The following is an 8,426-nucleotide window of genomic DNA, read 5'->3' on the forward strand; positions in this document are numbered from 1 at the left end:
GAGCACGTGCACAGAAGCAGCATGTGCACACGCATGCAAAATAAATAAAACCTAAATTATAAAACAATGCACACAAAGAGCACAATTCACTGTTTCGTGTGCATTTTGGAAAGAGAAGTTGAAACAGCAGTTCTGCACTTACGGATGCAGAGCCTGGGGCTCCGGGGAGGGGCGGGGAGACAACACCCACCCACCCTCACTCACTTATTGAATGCAAAGCCCCCCAACTCCTCGGGGACGGGGTGGAAGACCACCCATCTACTCCCATGAATCCACTGCGCACTTGCTTTTCGTGCCCACTGAATACAACGTCTATGCTTTCACATTCTTCTGAGTAATTTTCCTGGAAGTTGACTTTAGAGTTCAATAAGTCATCAAATTGCACAAGGGCTTTATTCTGTGTCTGCATGAGCACCAACCGTCGTGCAGAGCCGCTAAGTAATTCTCTGTTTAAAATCTGCCAGCCACACTTTGTGTTCCGTTATCCCAGCATGCCTCACCGAGGCTGAACATGCTCCTTCCCACAATGCCATCCTTCTCAGTGTATTTTATGCTGACTCCCTCAGAGTCCTTGTTTTAAATTCCGCAACGCATGGGAGTAACCGCATGCTCACCTTCCATTTTAATTGCTCCAAATCAATTTAGATGACAGCGCATGAAAAAAAAAAAAACATTGTTCCTTAAAATAAAATCCTCAAGTCCTAAAAGCTCCACTGTACCTTTTTGCTCTGTATCTTTTCAGCTTAGAGCAACAAGTTTCTTCGTTTTCACTTGAGGTAAGGAATATATACTCTTATCAGTTAGCCACCCTTACGCCAAATTGTGTAAGCATGTGTGTCAGAGTTCATCTGTAGACGTGTAAATGTGTGTGCCTGAGTACGTGTGTGCCTGTGGAAATGTGTATGTTTGAGTGTGTCTGTGTAAATGGATGTGGGTGTGTCTGAGTTGATGTGTATCTGAGTGTCTATTTCTGTGTAAATGTGTCAAGCGAATCTAGGCACACTTCATTTCCGAGTTGCAAGTGGTGGTAAAGGTTCATCAGAAGGAAGCAGATAAGGAGAAGCTTCATAGCCTCACAAAGGAAAGCTGTTTCACGTGGCTCGGTTTACATGGCGGCCCTGCACACACTCAGAAGAATTAACATGCATACACACTTGTGTAGGCCTATAAATTACATGCAAATATAGGTAGGCAAAGCCGTTCTAATAAGATAAATGAAGACATTCACCTCACGGTTAGCCTTAAGAGCTAATTCAGAATGCTTTAGGTTACAGTAGCTGAAGCGCCTGTACCTCAGTACCCTTCCTGTGGCTAGTAAGTCTGCTGACCACTGTGCAAAGAAAGCTACTTCATAGCATTTTATTATAAACAGACACGTGTACGGAAATGAGTGAGGTGATAAGAGGCTGCAAGATTCTTTACTGTATGGCTACACCGTCTGGGGAACTCAAACAGCCTGGCAAACAGCCTGTGGCAGCAGGAGCTGGGTGAGGGAAAGAGCTTATTCCTCCAACAAGCACAACACACAAAACTTGCATTTTGTTTTTCAATGGCCCCTCAGAAATGTAGGAAAATGGAATTCCATGTCTGAACAGGTACAAACAAAAACAAAAACAAAGACAAAATAAAGGAGAGAAAAAGAATTAATTTTTCCAAAAAAGACATGTATACATATTTGTGTGTCTGTGTCTCTTCTCTCTCTGTATTTATGCGTGTTTGTGGTTTTCAAAGAATATGCTATGACACAGAGACAACTCATTATTTTGGAAATAAAGTGAGACAATTCTATACAAATTGGACCTGGACGTTCGCGCAGAATGCAAAAAGCAAGAGCAATCAAAGCTCAGGTGACTTCAATGGCACTCATTTCCAGGTGTTTGGTTGTTTGCTTATTTGGGGGATCCCCATGGAGACTAGCACTGCAGAGCACCAGATTCCTTGAACATAGCTCAGCAAGGCACTGTGAGCCACCAGCAGGGCCACCTTTTTCACCTGCAGCTCAGCTGCCACACCCATTCCCTCCAAGAAAGCTAAGAATATGCTTTGCTCACCCATGACTTTTGGGACTTCAGGGACACTGTGATCATCTGTAAAGGGTTGTGTGGTTAATCTAGCACCAGTCACAACATGTTCAACTTGCAAACTGGCTTCTCCCATTTAAATGGTCTCTTAAACCTTAAAAATATTATTAGCTATTTAGATAAGGCCAGTTTTGTTGTGAACTGGCACCTAAGTAAAGGATCACTTTGTTCCTAGGACAAAGTGTTAAAGAACAAAGAATCTAGGCTCAAGTATTGTGGTGGTTTGAATGAGAATGGCCCCATAGGCTCATATAGTTGAATGCTTAGATACCATGGAATGGCATTATTAGGAGGTGTGTCCTTGCTGGAGGAAGTGTGTCACTGGGAGTGGGCTTTGAGGTTTCAAGGACCCAACCCAGGTTTAGTGTCTCTTTCTCTTCCTGCTGCTTCCCACTACTTCTTCAGCACCATGTCTGCCTGTGTACTACCATGCTTATTGCCATAATGACAGTGGACTACATCTCTGAAAATGTAAGCCAGTCACAATTGTCTTTCATCATAAAATTGCCATGGCCATGCTGTTAAAATTAGTACATACTAATCTTATGTATTAGTGTGATGGGAGTTGTGGGTAGAAAGAGAGATGAGAATGGAACACTATATGTGGATGATACTGAACTGCCCATTTAAAGATCTGATCTAGAACATGTAAATTATATCTCAATTAAGCAGAGACTTTTAAATTATAAAAGAATGCTGTGGGATTAAATCAATGCAATCAGGCTAAAAATAGAAGATAAAGTGATGCACTGGACTTCAGTAATTGAAATAGAAATGTGTCAAAGTTAGCTGACAATTGTGACTGGAATATTTGATTGAGGGAATGGTCAGTGCTGTGTTTATCCATGTTCCCTCCTGAACACACTATGACTCACCTTTTCTCTTACATGTTATTGAATAGCTATCAATAGTTTTATGGAGTGGCTGGCCACCTGAGTAAGATTTTGAACAATGAAGTTTCATTTTATAGGAAACTGTTCAACTTCCTTCCAAAGAGGTGGGTGCCACTTCAAAACAAGTTTGGTCAAATGTCATTGGTATTTTAATAGCTTTCTTTGTTTTCGGTTTATTGATTTTAGCCCTGAATTTGAGATTTCTAGCCATCTACTCTTCTTGGGTGTGTCTTTTTTTCCCTAGGGCTTTCAGGTGAGATTTTTAAGTTGCTTGTATGAGAAGTTTCAAATTTCTTTATGAAGACACTCAGTGCTATGAACTTTCCTCTTATCACTGCTTTCATTGTGTCCTATAAGTTTGGATATGTTGTGCCTTAATTTTCATTAAATTCTATGAAGTCTTTAATTCTTTCTTATTTTTTCCCTTGCCCAGCAGTTGTTGAGTTGATCGGTTTCCACGTTGACAAGTACTTTGACACTGGTATACAAAGTCACATTGAAAATCATAACATTTAAAAAATGCAAACATTTTGCCAGTAGTTTTGATGGGTTGAGATTATCCTAATTGTTTTCCTCTACAGGAAAAATATTTATATACAGCTTTCCTTTAGAACTCAAAGCCCTATTGATAAGGGAGAGAGACCAGGGTCTTGAATGCAATGGATTCATTTTCTTCTCTTTTTTTGCTTATCTGAGGAGTGAGGATTCTGGATATCCTCCCCTGAATCAATGTTTCTGGGTCCATTGTTTTGAAAACTCAATGAGTGACAAATTTCATGGACAAAGAAAGGTGAGTTTTAAAAAGGATTTTAAATAGAAAGAAATCTGTAAGAACAGAGATTTGGGGATTTATTATAGAAAGGGAGCAGACAGAGCTTTCTTCCAGGGGAGTAGCTATGGAATGGGTTCACTGGGATGATTAGGATTCCCTTGTGGTCAGACGGGTATCTTGAGATGACAGCATAAGGACTTTTAAAGAGTGATATAATTTCACTGAGATTTGTTAGATTTCTACATATTACAAATGAGTCAATGGTGGAGTAGACTCTGGACATGCCTCTCTGTCCCAACCAAGAGGATGATCTTGAACTCCCGATAAGGAGAGCTGAAGACCTTCTCTATACACTTTGCGTCATCACCTGACCACTAGTATTACCCAGTATTGCATGTTGCTGGTATTGTTTGTAATGCTGGTCTCTGGCCTTGGTTGAGTCTGGTAGCTATTAATTAAACCCTGACCAGTGCATAGATACTATTCCATGGAAAATCATAACAACCACAAAAATGTAGCCAAAGTTTTTTTTTGTTTTGTTTTTCTTTTGTGGCTCATATTTAGCCCTTGTCTTTGGGATGGACGAAGGTGGTCTCCCTTCTGGAATAGTGAAGTGTTTTAGAAGTCATTATTGTCCACAGGGATCACTATATAAAAGGAAATGTTGTGTATGTGTCTCAGGGAGACTTCATGGGAGCCAGCCACCTGGCGACATTATATTGGTCTCCCCAGAGTCCTGTCCTTCTTATTATTTCTCAACCTCTTGTTATTTCTCAACCCGAGTGTTCCTGACCACACCGTTTTAACCTTTACTTTCCTTTTAACCTTAGCATTTATTTTCACCATAACATTATCCTGGATTGTTTGATCATATCACATCACTGTTGACAGAAAGAGAAAACAATATACCATTGATGAAATAGGTTTGACAGTACAGTTATAAATTTAGAGAGATAAAAAGAAACATGACTCCTAGTATTCCTGAAAAGGGTGAGGAGTGGCAAGCAAGACGCACCGCTGACCTGGCAAGGCAGTGTATGCCTGAGTGTTTGGTGGCCTTCGGAAGCGTTCAGACATGTTACTATGCTGTGTCCTTAAAGAATCTCTTGTCCTTAGAAACGTTTTGCTGTTGATGACTCCAACTGGAAAAGTGTTGGAGAACAGGACCTGAGCAAAGCAAATGCCATCTTCATCAGCTCAGTCCATCACAGCAAGGTTTGTTAATTGTTGACACTCCTTTACAGAAGAAGGTTGAGGTGGGGGGGTCATTGGACCCTCACCTGAGATTCCAGGTGCTCTCCCAGCCGTGTGTATAAAATTCTGCGCTACTTCCATGTGGTCCTGAAGTCTGGGGTGGTGCTAGAGTAAGTGTGCAGAACAGTTTAGTTGAGGGCCTCCTTTTATGCAGCTACTGTGGGAAGAAGATGCAGTGCGTCTGTCTGTCTGCTCTTGATTCACCCATGTTCCTTTGAGAAGCCCCTCTCCTATCCTCTATGAAAAGTCCCATCTAGTCGCTGGTTTCCCAGGGTAAATCTGAAAGAATTGTACTTGGTTTGTTGTTGGTATACTATGAGCATGTTGCTTGTGTCTACTCAGGGAACCAACCCTTGAAACAGAAGGAATGTCCTAAGGCAGTGGTTCTTTCCCTGCTGCTAACAGGAATTATGTTTACACATAATACCACAGTTACTTGTAAGCATGGTGTCCAGAAGAAAGCAAGTGAGTGATACTAATGGTTTTTCCATTCAGACTGAGATATGGCTAATGAAAAAAATGATATGCCCATTCCTTGCTGTTCCTGTATCTATCTTTGTGCCATATGTGATGATTATGACAAACTTGCATACTTTATATTATGCGCAGAAAGGATTACTTAAAACATTTTCTGGGAGTATATTTTTTACTGAACCTCAGCCTGATTCCGTGCTAATGGAAATCACACAAGGCAAAGCTGCTACTTGGAAGTGGCATTGCTCTGTCTACTTCCTGGAACAACTGTGCGGTCATGCCTGGAAGGCAAAACGGTCAGCTGACTCTCAAATTGCACATCAAAAGGAGTGATGGACATATGAATGTCAACATTTAGTACAACACTTTTTTTTATAGAGCAACAGTGAACTGCACAAAATTTTATTTTAGTAGAAGAGACTATAAAGATTTATTTAAAGACCCTCCTCCAGCATTAGAAATAGGCAATTAATGCCTTTCTGCTTTCTGAGTAGTTGTGTCCCTTGAAGGAATTTCTGTAGCATAACTACCATGGAATCTGTAGAAGCAGGTATTGTCACTCCTCTCCTGTCCTCTCCTCTCTTGTCCTCTCCTCTTCTCCTTTTCCACAGTCACCCTCAGCAGCCTGAGAGTTTTCCTTAATCTTTTCGTTTTAGAGAGCTTGACTCAAGCCAAACTAGGGTCCATATCTTTTATGCACAAAAATAATTCTGTATGGAGTAGGCAGTATAAAATAGAGCTCAGGATTTTATTAAGAACAGAAAGGCATTCAGGAAGAGAGTAAAATCACACCCAAGAGCATAGAAGAGTTGCATAAAGTAAGACATACCCAAATGTAGATGTAAGGTCATTGGGAGAGAGTCATAATGAAGTGTCTTGACAGTCATCGTGTATTCTAGTTTGGTGCCTCTCAACCTACATCTGAAGGTTGCTAAGAAGCCTTCTTGATTTCTCTTTCTTTCCTCTTTTCTTTTTTCTTCTTCCTTTATTTCCTTTTTATTTTATTTTATTGTTTTTTTTTAATAAGATTGTAAATTGGATCCAGGAATGTCATGGGTGGGCTCATAATCTGATCAGGTAAAACCAAGTGCCATCATGGTTACTCAAAAAGGTTCTTCTGAGAAGAGGAAGACAATAGAGTCAGTTCCTGATGAGACCTAATTAGCTAGGGTCAAATGGAAGGGGAGGAGGATTTCCCCTATCAGTGGACTGGGGGTGGGGCATGGGTGGAGAAGAGGGAGGGAGAGTGGGATTGGGAGGAGGGGGCTACAGTTGGGATACAAAGTGAATAAACTGTAATAAATAAATAAATAAAAATTTAAAAACAAAAAAGAGAAACCAAGGAAGTTAACAGTTGACAACTGGGCAGGGAGAAAGACCTCAAGCAGCTAGCTGTTAATTGTGCTGGAATTCTCACTTCTCCTCTTGCAAGAGGCTTCTGCAGGCCCCTGGGTGAGCTGCTACTTTGCCTTCCTGTGTTGGGGCAATTATCCTGGCGTTTTTGTCCTGCATCCATCAATCTCATAAGGGGCACAGTGGCCAGTATGTGCAGCAAGCGATGTGCTTGTTTATTCACCACACCGCAGGTCACACTCCACCCGTGCATCCTCTTGCCCACCACTGAGTGTCTTCATGAGACTTGTATGTGGACAGAACAGAACTCACCCACCTGCAGCAGGATTCTGGGTTGCCTTTTAGATTGATTGCTAAGTTTACTGCTAAGTGCATCTATGCACTAGAGCCAGCACAGAAACTCCATTTCATTATCTGTGCACTTGACAGTCAGAGCTTCTCCTGTCACCTTTGTTTACAACCTGATCGTATTGCATTCACCTTACTCTAAGAAGAAAAATGAAACACCATACCGGAAATTGCAGTATCTTGAGATGTTTGCTCCCATTCTATCCTACCGACTTTGCGTTTTGACTTAACAGCCACAAATATAAATCATATGCCTCATATTGTCTCTTAATTTATTGATTGCACAACTGGCAGTTAAATTAATTGAACAATTCTGCTTTCCCAATCAGGTTCATCAACATACAACTTACTTCTGGTAAAATTCACTCATTACTATGAAGAAGTAAGTGTATGGGTTTTGACAAATACACAGTCAAGATACAGAAAATTCCCATCTCCACAATATTCTCTCATGTTCCTTTATGTCCATGTTCCATTCCCTCTGAGACCTGGCACAGTTCTCTGTCCCTATATAGATGGCTTTTCCAGAGAGCCATGCATGTGACATGACAGTATGTGAGACTTTTTCAGTTGCTTATTTTCCTTTTCTTATGTCTGCTGCCTGGCCTTACAAATACACCAGCAGTCTGTTTTGATCATTGTATATTATTTTATTGTGAACTCAGAGATTATCATCTTGAGCATTCATCCTTCAAAACTATAATCTAAATAAAACCTTACTTTCTTTATTAAGTGCCCAGGCTCAGATAGTTTGTTATAGCAACAGAGATTGGACAGAAATATTAATAAGTGATATTGGTTTTTTGTTTTGTTTTGTTTGAGTGTATCTGTGAGCAGGAATGGATTGGAGCTGGCTCACTGGCCAGTTGCAACTATCTCTCTACTCATGTTCTCTTCACTTGGACCATGATGTCAGAAATCATCGTGCCCTGATGGAAACAACCAAAACTGATGGCATGTTGTTTCATTTAGGTTTTCATCTGATCTGCTGTTTAGCATTCGCTATCAAACTCTAGTCACTGCCCTTGCCAAGCATACATTCCAGAAACCCATAGTGACTGCAGCAAAGGGAATGTGAATGTTTTACAGAACATGCAGGAAAGTGCTTTGCCTTTCCACAATGCAGTAGATATACAGTGTTAGAGGGGAAAGTGTAATGGACACTCAGGCATGAACACTGAGAGAAAAATCACAGCATGAAGCAGCAACCTGAACCAGGAAACTAAAGAATGCAAGCAACCATTTCCAGTG

The sequence above is a fragment of the Meriones unguiculatus genome, chromosome 19 (assembly GCF_030254825.1).
Source record: "Meriones unguiculatus strain TT.TT164.6M chromosome 19, Bangor_MerUng_6.1, whole genome shotgun sequence".
Classification (NCBI taxonomy): Eukaryota; Metazoa; Chordata; class Mammalia; order Rodentia; family Muridae; genus Meriones; species Meriones unguiculatus.